The sequence below is a fragment of the Bufo gargarizans genome, chromosome 3 (genome assembly GCF_014858855.1).
Source record: "Bufo gargarizans isolate SCDJY-AF-19 chromosome 3, ASM1485885v1, whole genome shotgun sequence".
Lineage (NCBI taxonomy): Eukaryota > Metazoa > Chordata > Amphibia > Anura > Bufonidae > Bufo > Bufo gargarizans.
This window is the reverse complement of record NC_058082.1, coordinates 602,710,864-602,733,503: the sequence shown is the minus strand read 5'-3', so window position 1 is coordinate 602,733,503 and position 22,640 is coordinate 602,710,864. Positions and strand designations below refer to the sequence as shown.

The 22,640-nt window shown below is 42.8% G+C and overlaps 1 protein-coding gene across 1 annotated transcript in view; it reads left to right on the top strand.

Moving 5' to 3' along the window:
• Positions 1–22,640, top strand: part of EPHA6 (EPH receptor A6) — a 983,829-nt gene that overhangs the window by 910,964 nt on the left and 50,225 nt on the right. The window lies entirely within an intron of this gene.

Sequence of the window (22,640 nt, the reverse complement as noted above, 5' to 3'; positions counted from 1 at the left end):
TCTGAATTTATCTTGGGGTCTAGTCTGGAGTCTATATTACATTTTTGAGGTCTGTATGTACTTTGAGGCCTGGTTTGGGCTGTGTAATCATTTTGGTGTGTGATGAGTCATGTGGACTATGTGACCTATTTAGATGGTTGGGGGCATATGTTAATACTGCCACTAATCACACCACTTCTCATAAACTCGCTGACGGCTCTGCTTAAAAGTAAGCAAGTATGGATATCAGGGATACATAGGTCACAGTCACACCCTGGTAGCTAAGGGTTCCCAAATGCCATATGAAGGTGTCCATACACTTTCAATAGCTCTCGGCTGGGAACTTTCTGGCCCAACTCCCCCATGCACATATACACTCGGTTCAGCTGAGCATGTATGTTTTTTTAATAGGGAGAGAGGAGTAAGCTGCTGTCCGACACCTCTGGCGGTGGCTTATCTTCTGGGATAAATAAGGATCAGGTGTTGAGATTTGATGCGCCTAAACCTTCTCTCCCCCAGTATCTGTCAGGTGTTCCTCATACACAGATTGTTGGCCAGTCTTGTTAAAAAAATCACGGCTTGAGGTCGACAATAGTTTAAAGGGGTCAGTGGCATAACTAGAAATGACTTTTCCCGTGCAACCCCCACTCCTGTGGCTACTCAAGATCGCTTTCTCAGACGAGACCAAGCAGGCGCTCCATCCATTTCCCACAGTGTCACTGTATATATTGTCACTGTATAATACTGTTGAGGGGGCCCTGACAATAAAATCTTTTAGTCCTCATCGTACGTGGGCCCCGTATGAATTTGGTCCCCCAAAGCAACCGCTTCCCCTATAGCTGTACACTGGAAAGGGGTTGTGCAGCCAGTAAATATTGATGACCTATCTTCAGGATACGTCATCAATATCTGATTGGTGGGGGTCTGACTCCCAGCACCCCTGCCGATCAGCTGAAGAGGAGGCAACACCCATACAAGCGCTCAACATTACAATGCCTGTTATCTCACATGCAGCGGCAGAGCAGTGTAATTACAAGTACTTGTTCCATTCACGTGAATGGAACAAGTACTTCTAATGACACTGCGCTGCCGAGATTTCCAAGGCAGTGTGCAGTGTAGTCTTGAAGTGGAAGTAGCATTTGTACGAGTGCTTCTTCCTCTTCAAACAGCTGATTGGAGAGACTGACGGGAGTCAGACCCCCGCCGATCAGATATTGATGACTTATCCTGAGGAATATCAATATGTACTGGCGGCACAAAATGGCACGTGCTACTGCACAACCCATTTAACGTACATGGAGGCCTTAAGAAGACAACGATGGTTGGGGATCTTCATACAAGGTCCAGAAGCTTCCAGATGTGCCTTTGCATCTGTTTTTATTCTGTATGCTAGACAGTCATCTATGTAGATTTCATACTTTTCTCTCCATAACCCTATTGTCCTTGGACCAGGATGCCCATTACACTAAATTAAGTTTACAGTAGTCCAATCATGTCTACCCAGCCCAAGTCGAGGTTCGTACCGCAGCACAGATCGTTGCAGTCCTCTTCCTATTGATTATGTTAACAGCACAGATGTGGCAAGCTGCCATGTACCGAGGATCCTGCACTGTTTAAACAACCTCATAAATTAACGTATTCGGTTGTTTATTCATTTTCACATTTAATTATTGCCACTGATTTATTTATTAGACAGCTCACCCAGACGCTCCCGCTCATGCCTGGCCCTGTACACAGTCGTCTGATTACAAGGAAACTGCAGAGAGGATTCACAGAGGCAGCTTTGTCTTCAAGATACAAATGACAGATTATCACAGTGATCTTGCTTCAGCGATGAAGGTTATAGATTATTTCGGTACTATTGCTCAGTTTTAGAAATTACAGATTATCACAGTACTGTGATGACATTTTCAGAGCTGCCGATTATGGATTATAATAGCACCACCATTTAGGATCAGAGATAAACTAAATTATGGATTATCACAGGATTATTACACAGTCTTTAAAGATGCCAGTTATGGATTATGACAGTAATATTACTAACAATTTTAACGACTGCCAAAATGATGGATTATCACAGTACTGTATTTTTTACTTTTTTTTTATTTTTTTGACCCATGACATTTTTTTACAGGTATTTCTCCCATAGACTTTTCTCCTGGACCTGAAAAACCCCTTAAATAAAATGTAAAAAATGTGGGTAATAAAAGCAATGTGGAGTGCTGGGCGGGTTCAGGAAAGCAGAAGTGGTGTAGTGGGTGTTAACTGACGGTACTGGAAGGCAGAGCGGTCTAAGTGGATTGTGGGTATTTGTAGCTGAAACACGCCCAGAAACTCAAAATGGCAGGAGCAACGGTGTGCAGCGAGGTGACCCGCGGGATCAGTGACTTGAAAAAGAACAGATCAGTGAGGAACAGCACTTTATGGTTTCAAGACTAGTTAACTACTTTCCCATCTCCATATGAAAAAAAAGAAAGTCAATGGTAGTGTCTTTAAAGATGGAGCCCGCTGTTTCACATAGCAGACACCTGGGTCTAATATCAGAGATAATGTTAATTGCAGACTTTTAGTATTTCAGATGCCGTGGTCAAATGTGACCATGGCACCTGAAAGGTTTAAAAAAACACGTAAACGCACGCTTCCTGTACAGGAATGCCTTTCTCTAGCTGACATCAGGGAAAGCGTTCCTTAGCTGCTGTACAAAGGCCTGTTACTGGTATGTTCCAATGCAGGCCCTCAGGCGGCAGCACTACATTAAAATATACCGATTTTTTAATTCTGTAATGGATAAAATTCCATTACTGAAAATGAATGCCAACTTACTGATTGCATGCTGAGGTCCCCTTGGGGGGGGGCCTAAAAAAAACTGTAAAAAATGTTTTTCTAAATATAAAATATGTGTATATTTATAAAAATTTAAATCACCCCCTTTACCCAAAATGACAGTACAAATAAAAAAAACTATTATAGGCATTGCTGCATCCAAAAATGCTCATACTATTAAAATAAATATATATTTATCTCACACAGCGAATGGTGTAACACAAAAGAAAAAAACATAAAAATGGCTCAATTCAACATTTTTCTGCTGCTTTATCTTAAAAAGAAATTGAATAAAAAGTGATTCAAAAAATCATACACGTACACTATATGCTATAAGGAAAAGTTATGAGGGTCAGAATATGGCCATGAAAAGAAAAAATGACCAAAGTGATCATTTTATCTTATTTTTTCTGTACTAAAACACAAAAAAACTATATAAATGTGGTATCGTTGTAATCATACTAACCCAGAAAATGAAGGGGACAGGTCAGTTTTACCGCATAGTGAACCACTGTAAAAAATTAAAATAAAAAAAAGGATAAAACTGACTTTTTTTTCCAGTTCCACAACATTTGGAATTTTGTTTCCAGCTTCCCACTACATGATATGCAATATTAAATGGTGCCATTACAAAGTACATGTTATAATGCAAAAAAGCAAGCCCTAAATAAGGCTATGTAAATGGGAAAATAAAAAAGTTATGGCTCAGGAAAAGCAGGAAGTAAAAAATGCCCGGTAATGAAGCGGTTAAAATACAGCCGTTATTTTTAAATTGGATTCCTGGATAACCCCTTCAAGATGACAACTTACATGGTAAAAATTGAGTTTATTCTGCTTTCAATAACCCTTTTCACAACCAGTAACCCAGCATCTTAAGTTGCTATGATACAAGGATCCTGAAGGTGAAAGAAATCTGAAGCCTGAACATTAAAGGGAACCTGTCACCGGGATTTGGGGTATAGAGCTGAGGACATGGGTTGCTAGATAGCCACTAGCACATCCGCAATACCCAGTCCCCATAGCTCTGTGTGCTTTTATTGTTTAAAAAAACTTGATTTGATACATATGCAAATTAACCTGAGATGAGTCAGAGCTTGAACATATGACTCTTCTTTGGTCACACAAGTAAGATATGACTCTTTTATGTTAATTTGCATATGTATCAAATCGGGTTTTTTACACAATAAAAGCACACAGAGCTATGGGGACTGGGTATTACGGATGTGCTAGTGGCCATCTAGCAACCCATGTCCTCAGCTCTATACCCAAAATCCAGGTGACAGGTTCCCTTTAATGCACTGATGATCCATAATTTGGATTCTCTGAAGAATAAGAATTGACAAGGGAGTGCAGAGGTAGCAGTTACACGTGTGGCCGGTGCTGCGCAGCCGCTCCCCAAGTGATAAGGACGTGCCCTATACTTAGTTGCAACATGAAGTCAATGGGACTGCAGGATGATGCGGCATGCGCATGGCCAGTAACTGTGTTTTGCGCATTTGTAATTTGCAGACTGCAACACCCTTGCGGTCATGTGAATGTGGCCTTAGACTGTTGGCCAAAAACAGTCGGGATCTCGGCAGGATCGGCTGACAGTACACCAATATGTGTGGGAGCCTTTAGATTGCAGAGATCCCAATATGTCATTTGCATATATAAGTGAACCCCCCTACTGCAGTGAACACTTCCTTTTTTCTGAAGACATAGCAGCGTTTAGCACATTCTAAACAGATGTGCTGATGTTCCCAGGACTACATTACACTATACCCTTGCCTCTCCATCCATGTCCTTATATGTTGGAGAATTGCTTCCTCTGGAACGCTGTGCATTGATTTCCACTTTCTGCTGTAACCCACATTCACCTTTGTGTCAGGCAATGCATTAATACCTCAGCCAGTGAACCTGACGAGAAAGGGAGATGTTTTCTTCCCATGTTTACAGGGAGCTGCCTACTCAGCAAGACAGAAGAGAGCTGATTTAGCGGAGATTAATATGTACATGCCGCTGCATACGGTGGAGGCACGTTCTGTAATGTCTCCAGTTTCTAGGACACCTGGTTCAGATCTTAGTCTTCTGTTGCTCTGTGCACTCTGAAGGGTTCACTGACTTTTTGCTGTCCAAACCTAACACACCCTGCGGCCCTCTGCTCTTGTTGTAGCACTCAATATTCAGTTTCTCTAACAAATTTAATTCTAAAATTATTTTAACCCCTTATCGTAATTGGACTTAACTGTACGTCCATTTTATCGATGCGTCCATTTTTACTGCTTAGATGTTTCAGGCACATGCTGCCCTTAATCAAGAGCAAAATTCAAAGGCTATGTACCCCTTTGGGGGCAATTTATTTTTATTATTGCGTTGTACTCATTTTGAGCTAAAAATATATTTTTTAATTGCTCATTATTAAAGATTTGGAACCCCTGTCTCTGTGCAGCCTTGAGTTTCTCTGGTAGCAGGCTCTTAATTTTCTCTCTGTTCCCTCAGGATCCTGAACTCTGCTATCTGACCTTATAAACACTCATTATAGCTCAATTGTTATCTTACTAATAAAGAAAGTGTCTTAAATAAGTGTTTATAAACGTTTGATAATTTAGAGAATAGGGGCTCCATTTATCATTCTGAAATATGCCAAAATTAGGCATATTTGAGGCACAGGAAAAACAGAGAGAGAATGCACCAAACAGATATAACACTGACTATGCTGGCAAGACATAAATGCAGGTATTAAAAGCTGAGACTTTTGCCAATATATTCCAGTCAGGAAGATATCGGAGCCCATCATGCACCACGTCACGGTTCTCAGCATGGCAAGGGGTCCTAACCGCTGCTCTAACTGTGGTGTGAACAGTCTGCGACTTCGCCCAGTTCACGCCAGGTCTAAAATTGTGGGAGTGGCGGAGGCGGGCAAGGGGATGGGTTAAGGCTTTATTAAGACCGGCGTCTAAAACGCCAGTCATAATAAATGTGCCCCTAGGTTTATTACATAACCAGCACAAAGTGAAAGTGAAAGTACCATTTACACAGCTAAACAGTTAACCCTTTTGACAGAACAGCTCAATATTATTATTATTATTATTATTATCATTTTTAATAAAGATCAATTGAAAAATAATTTTTAGCCCAAAATAAGTAAGATGCATTCGTAAAAATTGCCTCTAAAAGGGGTACATGCCTTTTAAAATGTAAAAATCACTGGCGGAATTGCAGTTTTTTTCTATTCTGTATCCAGAAAGAGTTAATAAAAGTTAATTGTTATATGGAGCCCAAATTTGTACCATTAAAATACACTTCATACTGCAATAAAACAAGGATACATATATGTACGTTGATGGAAAAATAAAAGAATTAAAGGGGTTATCCGAGTTATTTTTTTTTGGTTCTTTCTATGTTCCTAACTAGGCAAATGTAACAGCTTTCCAATTCACTCACTTTATCTCAAGTGGCTGGTTTCTCAGATTTCACTGAGGGTCACATGACCTGTGATGTCAGCTTCTCTCCCTGCTCTGATAAAGGTCGTTTAAAAGCCTGTAAACGAGATGTCACTGTGCGTGCCACGCCCCCCCCCCCCCCCTTCACTGCCATCTGCTCTCTCTCTCCTAAGATTCTTAACCCCTTCAGCTGCAGCAGTGACAATTCTGGGCACAGGATCTGACAGACTAGAGAGAGCATTGCACAAGATGGTAGGGGGAAGATCCTGTGTGTATTAGCAGTGTCATTATACAGCTTGGACTTGTAGTCCTACACCTACAACATTCTGCCGAGTCTCCCAGCACTCAGGGCAGCTCTTGTATCCACTCCCTTAGCAGTGTCATTATACAGCTGGGACTTGTAGTCCTACACCTACAACATGCTTCCGAGTCTCCCAGCAGGCAAAACATGCTTCCGAGTCTCACTCAGGGCAGCTCTTGTAGCCACTCCCTTAGCAGAGCAGGGGGAGGGGCAGAGATTGTTTTTATTATGTAAACAAAGAGCCAGAAAAGAACCAGGGAAATGAGGAAATAGATTTATATTTTTTGCATAAAACTTGCTTAGCTCAGTTATATATTGCTGCCCATCAGATTTTCAGTGCTAGAATTTTTTTCATAACTCGGACAACCCCTTTAAGCTTCTCTAAATGAAAAAAAAAAAAAAGAATTACGCTTCTCTGAATGAGGCAAAATATATAAATAATCAGTGATTAATGCCAAATAGGTCCATTGCTGAAAGGGTTAAAACTCTTTTTTCTAAATGAGATATAACGTGATGGTCCCCCGGCTGCTGCTGCCTCCATTCAGTGGCAGCATCCTGTTGCCAGGGGAACCAGGAATGCAGCCTGTCTCTCACGGACGTCGGAGCCCCGGGCCAATTAGGAGGTGTGCCTGGTCTCCCAAACAGAGGGTGCACGGGCAGTAGCTCCAGTTTGAGCTGCCTTTCTCTCTGTATAATGGCTGGCACCTGCAGATTGCAGATGCCAGTGAATTTCTCATCCTCTGGCTCCCTCTGCTGTTACATGTGATTATTAAGGACTCCTCTGGCTCTGGATTTGAACTTGTGACTACATTTTCAGCTTCTGGGTTCTGGGATCGTATTTGATCTCCTGACTCTGACTCTTTGGCGTGTTTTGTTTTTTTGGCTTTTGACCCTTTTTTCATACGACTACTGTCATCTGTTTGTTTTTCTGTTTTTCCTTGTTTGTGTGTCGCCCTTCACATATTGCAGTATAGCGACTGTCGCCCAGTTGTGGGTCACCGCTTGGGGGGATCATGCAAGTAAATAGGGATAATGGGATAGTTTAGGGCTGCGCTATCCCTGTTTGCGTGCGATGGTAGTGGTTATTCTGACATATAACTTAATGTATCTTAGGCCTCTTACACAAACGTATTTCCATTCCATGTCCGTACCGAAAGGTACTCCGTGTGCATTCAGTTTCTGTATTTCCGTTCCGCAAAAAAATAGAACATGTCCTATTATTGTCCTCATTACGGACAAGGATAGTACTGTTTTATTAGGGGCCAGCTGTTCCGTTCCGCAAAATACGGAATGCACACGGATGTCATCCGTAATTTTTTGCGGATCCATTTTTTGCGGACCGCAAAATACATACGTCGTTGTGAGAGATTTTGTTAAGTGGCATTGCCTGCCTGATTGTGACAGGGAAGCTTTGTCTTCTCGTCTTGGCACTGGCACCAGGTGTAATCGCTTTATTAAATGTAAATTCTATGCTATTTGCCTTTGCTGCGCTGAATGTAATCTGTTGTTCTCTGTTATCAGCCCTTTGGGAGTCGATGACTGTAGTGTTCTTCTGTGAGATCATTGAAAGTCTGGCAATTCTCCATGATTGCTACTTTATCCCATATATTTCCAGTTCTAAGAACTTCCAAGCATTTGGCAATGTCTCTTGAAAGGAAACAACTCTCCTTGAGGGGACCCAGCTAGTAGAGGTTATCTAGGGCAGTGCTCCGTGGAAAAAATTATCCAAAATTCCTGTTGTCCAAGAGGAAGATAACTGTCTAATGCCAGCCATAGGCATTAACCTGTCAATGTTTGCATTAAAAAATATAAAGGCTAGGTCCAGTCTCACAACCAATTCATTCACTAATCCATCAGAAATGAAAAATCAGGCATCTTTACAATAGTCTTAAGGGGTTATCCCATGAAAAATATGAATACATTTTTCAAACCAGCACCTGGATCTAAATACTTTTGTAATTGCATGTATAGCGCCACCTGCAGTTTTTTTATTTTTTTTATTTATTTCTCTGTCCAACTTGCTGAGGTGGTCACACTTGCTCAGTTACCTCCTTCAACTGCCACCAGCCATATCTACTGTTAGAAGCTGTGAAAGTTGCAACAGAAAGGAGGAAAAGGCAGAGGGAGAGAGATGCAAGCAGAAAGGACCCGCCCCCTGAGAAAGGACCCGCCCCCTGAGCTGCCAGCTTGAAATAAATCTAACAGAGCAATGAATGAGGAGATCCCTGGATCCATGTGAGGTATAGGGCTGGTTCTAGCTTTGTTAGAAAGAGATTGTTATGTACTATATGGTGTCTGATTTTCATTTTTTACATTAGTGATTGGATAACCCCTTTAATTTAAAACACTCTACTATTTTGTGTAGTGCAGTTGGTGTGAAGACCAGACAGGTAGGTCCACATAGGACCTACATACATAAAACTGCAGAGTACTTCCCTTTCTGTGCTGCAATAATATACAATGGTGAGAGGGTTGTTTCCTGTAAACCGCCATATTGTTATGGTGCAGTTCTGGTGCGGACTGCACAGTATTATACAGCTGAGAGAATGTTCTCATGTTTGGCATTATGGATAACTCAGATCCCAGCCTTTTAAATGCTTTGATGCCATGATGAATAGCAATCGTGGTACCTAAGTGGAGGAAGCTGCCTCTGTAAGACCATCAGAACCCCTACAACAGAATTGTCGGAGCTGATGGTTGCAAGGAAAGCCGAGGGACCTACAGTAACAAAGGTCTCTAGGTCTGCCTTGTAATTGAGCCTATTAGGCGCTGATAGAGCTGAACAGCCTACCCACCTGTGTAAAACTGACAAGTGTTAGTATTGCAGTGTATTATGGATGCATTCAGAACATCACATAACCAAGCCCCATAGTGGGACTAAAAATAGAAAGGGTAAAAAAGTTTAGTAAAGTTTATAGAAAAAATAAATAAATAAATATGAACACACCTTTTTCCCCCTTGCACAAAATGTTTGATTATGGGGAAAAAATATACCTAGGGGGGGACATTTACTAAAGCTTTTACGCCACAACTGTGGCATGAAAAAAGACGCACTTTATGGTGGGGCTTAATGAGAGGGGAAGGGTTTACCACGGCCAGCCAGATTTACTATAACATCTGGTGTAAGTTATAACTCACATCTACACCAGCCCCTGACTAGTGTAGACTTGAGTGTCTGGCGCACTGAGGGGGCAGAGATGCGACTAACTCAGCTAGTCACTAGAATCAGAGGCTCTTCTGTTTATGTGTAATGGACAGAGGGAACTTGTGATTGTAGGTTTTCCTTACCAAGCCAAGCCAGTCCTCTGTAATTGGTGTGCAGTGGGTAATATAGGGCACTCTATAGTGACATCAGTGACTATAGTGACACAAATTTTAAACATAAAATAACTAATAAGGTTATTTCACAGGTCCAACAGGGAAACTGAATCCCAAACCTTCTGTAAAATTACCACCACACCATAGAACCTCATGACTGTAAAGAAAGCTTTTTAAGCTACTAACAACTGTGTTCACATACATACTACAAATAGCAAAAAACAAAACATACTACACCAAAACTACAACAAATAGCAGTTATTAGTATAAGAAAACCTCTTGCTCTAGAAATTGGTTTCCGTAGCGTTGTGGTAATTCAGTTTCCTCCAATATTAAAAGTCTGTGGTTTGAATCCCTCTAGGGACCTGTAAGATTATTTCATTAACAAACATTGTGGCAATGAAATAAGGAAAGCTGTAAAGTGAAACTTACATTTTTCTAACATAACCTGGACTTTATAAAAAAAAAAAAAGTTGATATGCTATGTGCCTAAGTTGGACCACAGAAAAGAGCAGACATACTTAAAAAAAAAAACATTTATAAAAGCAAACATACAAGAAACAACATTGGATGGTAAAAGCCCAAGATTGCTCAACCAAGACGAACTACAGGTGCGCTCCCCGAGCACAGGCAGAACTGACAGGTCACTGACACATCTCAGCTGTGTCAGTCACTTGATTAGAGAGACAGCACGGACATCGCTTTAAGCGGAAGAGGGCTGGCAAACAGGCAGTGAGGGAAATAAGCCATACCCCATTATGCCACAGCATTGATGATGTGTCGTCTCGGCAGGGAGTGGGAGCAAAGAAGAAGAGCAGGATACGGGAGACAACATACAGCATAGCTGAACTACAAGGCTTCCTGTCACTGGTTACTATACACACAAGTACAGTGAGCTTTGCAGACACTATACCAGTGGTGGTGGCGAATCTATGGCACTGGTGCCAAAGGCAGCACTCAGAGCCCTCTCTGTGGTCCCCGCACACTGGAAAAAGTCTATGGTGTACCAATATGCCTTAGCCTTTTCCTGCCATTCAAAAGCACAGTCAACACATTGAATGTAGGCAGCTATTATAGCTTAATGATAAAGTACATGGAATATATACTGTATTGGACTGTAATATTCAGGTTAAATTGCCCTGTCGGCACTTTGCGATAAATAATTGGGTTTTGGATTGCAGTTTGGGCACTCGTTCTGTAAAAGGTTTGCCATCACTTCACTATACTATACACTTTGCTATGAGAGAAGCCACAGCCAGGACATGTAGAATGTTAATGACTGGCAAAACAAACAAACAAACACTGGAGTACCCCTTTAAGACTGTTGTTTCCTATCAACCTTGCCTGTGATTTTGTTTAGTTTTCTAGGCTCTTTCTGTGCAACTTTATTCTAACATTTGTGATTATCTGACTTCTGGCTTGTTTGGTGTGCTTGCTGTTTATATTGACTCTCCTGGTAACTAACCTTGGCTCTCCTCTGGATTAACCTATTGTTTGTGTATGTCTTTTCCTGGTTTTGAACCTGCTTCTTTATTTATTTTGTACGGTACCTCCCTGCTCATTCTGGAAGGTCTGTTACTAGCGTACCCACACCAGTGTACTGTGATCAGCTCCACAGGTGTGTTCTGGATCCGTAGGAGCAAAATCCATCCTGCCTTGTAGTGGACCCTGGTGAAGAACCTAGCGGTAGCCTTAGTCTCATACTACCCAGAGTGTTTTTGGAAGGCTGGTAGCAGCCTTTGAGGTACACTAGCTGTGATCTGGACAGTGACTTTTCTACATTCTGCTTTCCCCATAATGATGACCTGTCCACATGATATAATATCAGATAGGCAGGGGTCCGACTCCCAGCACCACCGCCGATCAGCTGTTTGAAGAGAACGCATCAATATCGGTAACTGGACAACCCCTTTAATGTCATTGATTTACCAACAACCAACACAGTTCAAAACTGCAGCTGCATCTCCCTTCTCCCCTCCTCCTTCTCTAGTAGTGACTGTCCTATGTTTGAAGCTTTTTTTGTGGTAACTGATGTTTTTTTTTGTGGTAACTATAACAATAGTTACACTTTAAAAACTGTAAAAATCTTCAATAACTATTTACTGTTTACAAAGTATAAACTTTTTCTTTTAGTTTATCTTTTTATTTTATTTTTAAATATGGTGCCGTTAATTAAAAGTAAGAAGTATACTGAGTGAAGAGAACTAATAATGAAAAGACAAATGCGTCTTGGCATAAATAACGAGGGAGGGCAAGTGCACAGAACATTGTGTGGGCAGTACAGCCGGGAAACCTATTATTTAGGAAGCAACATATTCTGCACGGATCACGCACACCTCTTTGGAAACAGCTCACAAGTGAAGAAAACTGTTCTTTTGTTCTGCAGGTAACACTCCTGCTGGCACAAGATATTTCATTCTTTTTTGTAAACTGGAAAGTAAACTTTGTTAATTGCAAAATGAAAATAACTAGTAAGAGCACATTCTATTTTTCTACTTAAACATTAATCACTCCTGATTTTTTTTATTTTTTGTTTAACCCCTTTAATGACCTGCCTATTTTAAGGCGTAAAGACCTTGCAAACTTTTTTTATTTTCCTTTTTTTTCTGCCTTGCATTGGAAGAGCCTTAACTTTTTTATGTTTCCGTTTTTGGTTTTCATTTTTACGGCATTTATCGTTAGGTTTAAATGACATGTTATATTTTTTTCATTGCCAATTGCGATTACTATATCAAATTTATATAGTTGTTTTTTAATACTTTCACAAAATAAAAACACTGAAAAAATGCTGTGTATTTGTGTATTCTGAGAGCGATATCTTTTTTTTTTCTTTGCAGGATGAGCTTGCATTTTTATTCTTATATTCTTAACAACTTTTTGATCACTTTTGATTCCATTTTTGGATGGTAAGGTGACCCAAAAACAATTCTGTCAGTTTGCTTTTTTTTGCTGTGTTCAGCCATGCAAGTTAAAGAACATAATTTTACAGCTCTTGTCATTTTGAATCCAGTGATACAAATTGTGTGGTTGTTTTTATTTTGTAAATAATGGCATAATCATTTGCTTTGGGTGTTTTTTTTTTTCTTATATCTATTTTTTTGTTCTGTATTCAGTTCCACTAGTGGACTTGAACTCTAGGGTACTTGATAATTAAAAAAATAAAATAAAATACTGGGATACTTACCGGTATGTATTGCAATGTATTATTACTGTCAGTGATTGCTGACAGGCAGCATATTAGACCTTGCCTTTAGCCTAATAGACATGTTTCTATGGGGCAAAAGGGGCAGCTACCCCGGGCCCAGTTGCTCCTGGGGGGCCCAAGCAGGGCCATCTTTAATATTGATTGGATCCTGGGCAAGAATTTACTTGGGCCCCCTGGATCCCGTCTTCCCACATAAAAGAAGTAAAATAAATATATATTATAGCTTACAGTGAATTACTGTAAATACAGTTCTGAAGACTCCAGCAGGTTCAGGATCAGTGCCCTGGGCAGCTGGGCTCAGGGCTGGAAGTGGGCACCGCTCTGCAGTTCAGGAAGGAGAACGGGGCTCATCCTAGCGTTGCAGTTCCTCCGTGTAACATCACGGCGCGTGGCGTATGCAAGGGGCAGTGTAGGTCAGGAGGAGGAGCAAGCAAGTACCGTAATTTTCACTTTATAAGACGCAACTGATGATAAGACGCACCTAGGTTTTTGAGAAGGAAAATAAGAAAAAATTATTTTGAACCAAAAGGTGTGCTTTTAGTGAGTTTTGAACTTATGGTGGTCTGTGGATGACACTATTATGGGGGATCTGTGGATGTTATGGGGATATCTATGGATGACACTGTTATGGGGGCATCTGTGGATGACACTGTTATGGGGGGAGGATCTGTGGATGACACATATATAGCATCTTATGCTACATATGCGTCATCCACAGATCCCCCACATAATAGTGTTCCTGTGTAAATAGTGACCCCCAATACAGGGGGTGGAGTTTGGCGACAAATCACGGCGGGGTCTTTATATGTGAAGTGTAGTCAACTAGTCATGGCTGGGAGGCTAGTACTCACTATCAAACATTCAAACTACCATAGCGGGCAGGCCAGTAGCATAATGTGACGTCACTCACTCAGTCACGCCGCACGTACCTGCTCCTCCCGTTTTATTAATGAAGCTCTGCCATAGAATATCAGTGCAGGATACCCAAACATCAGGGGTCTCTTTTGGTGGGAAAATAATTTTTAGGTTACTTCTAATACTTTCAAAAAAATTTACTTTTTTAATAAACCCCTTGCGGACCCATTATAAAAATGCACGTACATCATGGTTGGGGGCTACTTCCCTGCATCTGCCATCATTGGAGATAGAGCTGATGCTAGCAGTTTAATCTCTTCAATGCAGCAGTCAATAGCGATCATAGCATCTAAGTGGTTAGATGAAGGTAAATCTCTCTACCATTCCATCACCTCCTTGTCATATGATCAAAGAGTGGTGATTGTTGCTATGGCAGATGGGGGCCTGACAACTGCTGACAGTTCTGCCATAGAAACAGGACCGTGTTTAATATTGATTGGACCCTGGGCAACAATTTACTTGGGCCCCTGGATCCCGCCATCCCACATAAAACAAGTATATATATATATATATATATATATATATATATTCCAGAAAAATGGGCGGCACTCCAAGGAAAAGTACAAGTGAACTTTATTCACCCAGGTGGTGCAACGTTTCGGTTCTGCACTAGAACCTTTTTCAAGCTAGTGCAGAACCGAAACGTTGCACCACCTGGGTGAATAAAGTTCACTTGTACTTTTCCTTGGAGTGCCGCCCATTTTTCTGGACTACAAAATTGGGGTAAGAAGCCTATTCCCCTGGAGACGTGCACCCTATTTCCACTAGACTGCGTACCAGTGCCGCCATTTTTCCTTTGTATGTATATATATATATATATATATATATATATATACAGGTCCTTCTAAAAAAATTAGCATATTGTGATAAAGTTCATTATTTTCTGTAATGTACTGATAAACATTAGACTTTCATATATTTTAGATTCATTACACACAACTAAAGTAGTTCAAGCCTTTTATTGTTTTAATATTGATGATTTTGGCATACAGCTCATGAAAACCCCAAATTCCTATCTAAAAAAATTAGCATATTTCATCCGACCAAAAAAAGAAAAGTGTTTTTAATACAAAAAAAGTCAACCTTCAAATAATTATGTTCAGTTATGCACTCAATACTTGGTCGGGAATCCTTTTGCAGAAATGACTGCTTCAATGCGGCGTGGCATGGAGGCAATCAGCCTGTGGCACTGATGAGGTGTTATGGAGGCCCAGGATGCTTCGATAGCGGCCTTAAGCTCATCCAGAGTGTTGGGTCTTGCGTCTCTCAACTTTCTCTTCCCAATATCCCGCAGATTCTCTATGGGGTTCAGGTCAGAAGAGTTGGCAGGCCAATTGAGCACAGTAATACCATGGTCAGTAAACCATTTACCAGTGGTTTTGGCACTGTGAGCAGGTGCCAGGTCGTGCTGAAAAATGAAATCTTCATCTCCATAAAGCTTTTCAGCAGATGGAAGCATGAAGTGCTCCAAAATCTCCTGCTAGCTAGCTGCATTGACCCTGCCCTTGATAAAACACAGTGGACCAACACCAGCAGCTGACATGGCACCCCAGACCATCACTGACTGTGGGTACTTGACACTGGACTTCAGGCGTTTTGGCATTTCCCTCTCCCCAGTCTTCCTCCAGACTCTGGCACCTTGATTTCCGAATGACATGCAAAATTTGCTTTCATCCGAAAAAAGTACTTTGGACCACTGAGCAACAGTCCAGTGCTGCTCCTCTGTAGCCAAGGTCAGGCGCTTCTGCCGCTGTTTCTGGTTCAAAAGTGGCTTGACCTGGGGAATGCGGCACCTGTAGCCCATTTCCTGCACACGCCTGTACACGGTGGCTCTGGATGTTTCTACTCCAGACTCAGTCCACTGCTTCTGCAGGTCCCCAAAGGTCTGGAATCGGTCCTTCTCCACAATCTTCCTCAGGGTCCGGTCACCTCTTCTCGTTGTGCAGCGTTTTCTGCCACACTTTTTCCTTCCCACAGACTTCCCACTGAGGTGCCTTGATACAGCACTCTGGGAACAGCCTATTCGTTCAGAAATTTCTTTGTGTCTTACCCTCTTGCTTGAGGGTGTCAATGATGGCCTTCTGGACAGCAGTCAGGTCGGCAGTCTTACCCATGATTGCGGTTTTGAGTAGTGAACCAGGCTGGGAGTTTTTAAAAGCCTCAGGAATCTTTTGCAGGTGTTTAGAGTTAATTAGTTGATTCAGATGATTAGGTTAATAGCTCGTTTAGAGAACCTTTTCATGATACGCTAATTTTTATAGATAGGAATTTTGGGTTTTCATGAGCTGTATGCCAAAATCATCAATATTAAAACAATAAAAGGCTTGAACTACTTCAGTTGTGTGTAATGAATCTAAAATATATGAAAGTCTAATGTTTATCAGTACATTACAGAAAATAATGAACTTTATCACAATATGCTAATTTTTTTAGAAGGACCTGTATATATATTATAGCTTACAGTAAATTACTGTAAATACTTACAGTTCTGAAGACTCTAGCAGGCTCAGGATCATTGCTTTGGGCAGCTGGGCTCAGGGCTGGAAGTGGACACCGCTCTGCAGTTCAGGAAGGAGACCGGGGCTCACCCTAGCGTTACAGTGCCTTGTGTGATGTCAAGGGGTAGGGGTCCCAGCAGTTAAACCCCACCAATTAGATACTTATCACCTTCCTTTTAAAAAAAAAAAAAAAGATGACAACCACTTTAAGGGTGCACACAACCGTATGTATCTGTGTGCATTCCGTATTTTGCGGAACGGAACAGCTGGCCCTTCATAGAACAGTACTATCCCTTGTCCGTTATGCGGACAATAATAGGACACGTTGTATTTTTTGCATAACGGAAATACGGACATACAGAAATGCAATGCACACGGAGCACCTTCCGTTTTTTTTTGCAGGGCCATTGAAGTGAATGGTTCCGCATACGGTCCGCAAAAAAAATAGGAGCGGACACGGAAAGAAAATTTGTTCATGTGCATGAGCCCTAAGGGTCCAATCACACGTCCGTCGTGTATTGCGGATCCGCAATACACCAGGCCGCACATGGCCGGAACTAAATAGAGAAGTCCTATTCTTGTCCGCAGGTGCGGACTAGAATAGGACATGCTTTATTATCTTGCGGAGCTGCGGACCGGAAGTTCGGTGCCGCACTCCAGCATAGTGTGATCTCCGCATCCATTCCATCCCCATAATGAATGAATGGGTCCGCACCCGTTCCGAACAATTGCGGAACGGATGCGGACCACACTTGCGGACGTGTGAATGGAGCCTGAGGATGAGTAGTGTATAGAGCAACTTGGAAACATTTAAAGGGGCCAGAGTGAAGGAAATGATGGTTCTGGTATGTTTCGTGACCCATACCATGTCCATATTTAGGTGGCACTAGCGGGACGGTTCTCAGGAGATACCTCTTCGCAGGGGCGGTCGCTACCGGGCCCAGGAGCCTAAGGGGCCCAAAGACCCTTGTGCCACATAAGAAGACACTGGTATTATAGTAAGTGTATGCAAGTTACACCTCTGGCTGGACAGAAGGGGTTAGGTTAAGAATTTGGTATGGAGGAGGAGGAGGAGGAGGGGGGGTGCAGTTTAAATTTTTGCTTCATGCAGCACGAAGGTCTGAGTGAAGGGGAGGCCCAAGTTGAACTCTTGCACCAGGGCCCATGAGCCTTTAGCTACGCCCCTGCCTCTTTGCATATTGTTTTCCCTTGGAGCATTGCCAATAAGTCTCCATACTATGGAGTACTTCTAGTAAGTCTCCATCCAGGGCTGGTCCCTTTAAGGAGAGCCTGTACCGTGGCTAGGGTATCATGAAGATTTGCTCAGAGTTTACCCATTCACTTGATCAGGGGCATGGATCGGAAGCTCACGCAAGCACTATGGAGTGCTTCCGAGGTGTTTCTGTCCATGCCTCCGCAACGCAAAAAAATTGAAAATGTTCTATTTTTTTACGGTGCGGACGGATCACAGACCTATTCAAGTTGAATGGCTCTCGATCCGTCCTGGCCGCCGCGCAGATGTTGCCCGTACATTGGGGACCGCAAATTGCACATGAACCCTTAAGAAAACATAATGGAGGTAATGATCCCAGCATATGTCATCTTCTATTTGTCCAAAAAATCATTACTGACCACTTTTGAAAGGGGTCAGTGACACGGCTTTCAACATTACTATTTGGGATGGGAAAGTGTACTCTATAAATGGAAAATCTGAATGCATTTGGAAAAAAATAACAGATATTACATTAGGGAGTCCAACAGTTTGACCTCTTAAATGCCTCCATTTTCCTGTAGCTGGGGCAGGCCACAATCTGACATGCTGACCCACTCGGTTTTATAAGTCTCATGCAGCCAGACAAAAATCTTTCTTCAGAGATGAGCAGATTTTAAAATGTTAGAAAATTATATAAATTACATTTCTGAATTCTCACTAACAAAGCATGCAAGGATCAAGAAACAACAGGACCATGTAATTCTAAGGTACTCGGAGAGAAGCTTATATATGGAGGCGCTCTGCTTCTAGAGGAGAAAACCTTGCAATATGGAGATCCTAGGTAGGCGTCATGGGGAGAGGGAACTCATATCAGAGCATCCGGTCGGGAAGGTGTACTATAGTGTGTCACACAGATCGCTGAGGTTCCCAGGAAGCAGAAAGAGAGGATTTTGGCTCTTAACCTGTGGGGACACATGACGTACCGGTATGTCATGATGTTCCGGTACTTAAAGGGTTTCTACCACCTCATTTTGACCTAATTAGCTCTCAGACACTAGCGATCTGCGTCCGCTGGCTGAGATGGAGGATAGCATATTAGAGGAGATGGGCGGGCTTGACGGACGAGCGGGGTCGGCATACAGTGTGAGTAGACCGAGCTTCTAGGTGCTGAAAAGACGCCCCCATAGCACCTAGAGGCTCATTAGCATATCAATAAAAGTTAGTTTTTTTGTGAAACGGATCCACACAAAGGTCTGAAAATATCATTATTAGGTAGATCAGACACTAGCAGATCGCTAGTGTCTGAGAGCTAATTAGGTCAAAATGAGGTGGTAGAAACCCTTTATGGACACATGACGTACCGGTACGTCATGTGTATTTCCGATCACCGCCGCACGCCGGCCGGTGATCGGAAGTGGGTGCCTGGTGAAATCAATCAACAGACACCCTGGGACAATGCGCGGGGGTGGTCCTGTGATCCCCCCCTTATCGGCAATCGCAGCAAACCACAGGTCAATTCAGACCTGCGGTTTGCTGCGTTTCCGGGTTATTACCCGATAACCTGGAACAGGATGGTGATCGGTGGTGTGATAATACACCACCAATCACCATCCTGCGATCCTGACAGGTGATGGTGACATCACCTCTCAGGATTGTTTCTGATTGGCTGCAGGGTGGGCGGGAGGTTTAAACTTCCTGCGGCTCTGCCTCCTCACCCTTTCTGTGTCCAGAGCCCGTAGAGAGAGGAGCAGCGTCGGATCTGTGCCCAGCAACCCCCATATCTGCCCAGCACCCCCTTCTGACCCTCCACAGTGCCATCTGGCACTAAAAGGTACTTAGGGAAAGGTTAGGGAAAGGTTAGGTTAGGCAGGGATATTCAGGGAAAGTTTAGTGCATCACCCTAATCAGGTGTCTGGGGTCCACAGCACAGCTGTGTGACCCTAGACCCCCCCAGCTTTCCCCCCTGCTTCCCCCCCACACACACACACACACACACATTCTTTGGGGCGCAAGCAGTTTTTTCTGCATACGCTGACTGTGGCTGGCACTCTTAGCATCCTGCCACTGTTAGCGCATCGCATACAGCCCACCGCTGATCAGCTTCGGACGGCTGATCAGCAAGTATGAATTTATTTATTTTTTCACCTTTTTTGGCCTTTTTTTAATTTAGTTCATTTTTTTAGTTTTAGGGATAATTACGCGAAGACCCGTGCCCCCACACACACGCACACTAAATAAAGATTTCCACACACACACACACATACTCCCCTATGGTCTGCCGGATGTTCTCGGCTGAGGAGGTATACACCCAGCTTGCCTCCGACTTCGAGAGCCCCAGTGAGGATGAGGATGACCCTACTTTCCTTTTGTCATCCGTGTCTTCCTCATCATCTAGCAATGATGCTGAGCCCCCAAGGCTGCGGAGACGACACCAGGCGGAGCAAGAGGACCGCCATGCCAGGGACCCTGTGGCCCACACTAGTACGAGCCGCTCTGGGGCTCGTACTAGTTTTCCGGCCCACCAGTTAAGTCCACTGGAGCCCCCTACCGGTGAACTTGCATGGTGTACCCCCGAGCATTTTGAGCCTGTGATTCCTGATGTTGTTGGCCAACCAGGAATTCAGATTCCCACAGGGCTTCACTAAATATGACTATTTTAGTCTTTTTTTCAGTGTCCACTTTGTGAATCCGATTGTGGAGCAAACAAACGTGTTCGCCCAACAGTTTCTTGCTCAACACCCGGGCTCCTTTTTGGCTAGGGCCGGTGGCTGGACTCCAGTCAGTGCAGCCTAGATGAGGACATTTTGGGGCCTCGTGCTGCACATGAGCCTAGTCAAAAAACCCAGTTTCAGGCATTACTGGAGTGGGGACGTCCTCTACCAGACCCCACTTTACAGTACGGCCATGACATGTACCCGGTTGAAGGCCATCCGGAAATGCCTGTATTATACAGATAATGCAGCATGTCCCCCCCAAGGTGATCCTGCCTATGACCGCCTGTACAAAATCAGGCCGGCCCTTGATCACTTTGGGGCCAAATTTTTGGAGACCTGGATGGGAGGTCGCGGTTGATGACTCTCTCATTGCTTTCAAGGGAAGACTCCTTTTCCGCCAGTATGTTCCCTCTAAGCGGGCGAGGTATGGCGTGAAGCTGTACAAACTTTGTGAGAGTACCTCAGGGTACACTTACAAGTTTTATGTGTACGAGGGGCAGATTCCCGTATTCAACCCCCAGAATGTCCCCCCACTCTGGGTGTTAGCGGGAAACTTGTGTGGGACCTTATGCACCCACTACTAGATAAGGGTTACCACCTTTACGTAGATAACTTTTATACTAGTATCCCCTTGTTCCAGTCCCTCGCCACCAGATCCACGTCCGCTTGTGGGACCGTGCGGAAAAATCAACCCGTCCTCCCTACCCACCCCCTCCAGGTACCTATCCCCAGGGGTGAGACCCATGCCCTTACCAGTGGAAAACTGTTGCTGGTCAGATATAAGGACAAGAGGGATGTCCTTGTACTGTCCACAATTCACGGTAACAGCATCACCCCTGTCCCTGTTCGAGGTACTGCGGTAACGGTCCTCAAGCCTGATTGTATCGTCGACTACAATCAGTATATGGGAGGAGTTGAGCTCTCTGATCAAGTCCTCAAGCCATATAATGCCATGCGCAAAACCCGGGCATGGTACAAAAAAGTTGTACAACTCTTTTGTGCTGTCCCGGAGCACTGGCAACACAGGTAAATTCTTCCAGTTCTATGAGGCAGTCCTCAAGGCCCTGATCTTTTCTTACCAGGAAAGAGCAGGCCGGAGTACCTCGGGAACTGGAGGCACTCGGATCGTCTCGGCAAACACTTTCCAGGTGTGGTCCCCCATACTGGAAAGAAGGGACAGACCCAAAAAAGGTGCAGAGTGTGTCACAGGAGGGGGATACGAAAGGACACCACCACTCAGTGTGACACGTCCCCCGATCATCCGGGCCTCTGCATTTTTGGTTGCTTTAGGGAGTACCACACTTCCATGGAATACTAAATTTATAATCCCCTTCCTCAATTTTAATTCCATTTAGCCACTGACAATCGAAAAAAAAATCTATGGTTCTCAGACTTGAGACACTAAAACAAAAACAAAAAATAATTTCAAAAATATTGTTTTGTTAAACTAAAATAAAAAAGTATTAGGTATTGGGTATTGCCATGTCCATAAGACTGTGCTCTATAAAAAATACCCCATGATCTAACCCCTCAGATGAACACAGTCAAAAAAATTAAATAAAAAACGGTGCAAAAAAGGTATTTTTTATCACAAAAAGTGTAATAGCAAGCGATCAAAAAGTCATATGCCCCCCAAAATAGTGCCAATAAAACCGTCCTCTCATCCCGCTAAAAATTAGCCCCTAGTTAAGATAATCGGATAAAAACTTAACTTAAAACTGACTCAGACTGTGGAGATACTAAAATGTTTTCCTTTTGTTTATAAAAGGTTAATATAGTGTAAAACCTAAATAAATTTTAAAAAGTAGACATATTGGATATCGCCGAGTCCATAGAATCTGCTCTATAAAAATACCGCATGACCTAACCCCTCAGATGAACACGGTCAAAAAAAAAAAAAAAAAACGCTGCTAAAACAGCAATTTTTGGGCAAATTTTCCATTTTATTCAGTCTTTTTCCAGTAACAAAGCAAGGGTTAACAGCCAAAACAAAACTTAATATTTATTACCCTGATTCTGCAGTTTACAGAAACACCCCATATGTGGTCGTAAACTGCTGTATGATCAAACGGCAGGGCGCAGAAGGAAAGGAACGCTGTATGGTTTCTGGAAGGCAGATTTTGATGGCCTTTTTGAAGAACCCCTGATGCACTCCTAGAGTAGAAACTCCATAAAAGGGACTTCATCTAAGAAACTACACCCCTCAAGGTATTCAAAACTGATTTTACAAACTGTATTAACCCTTTAGG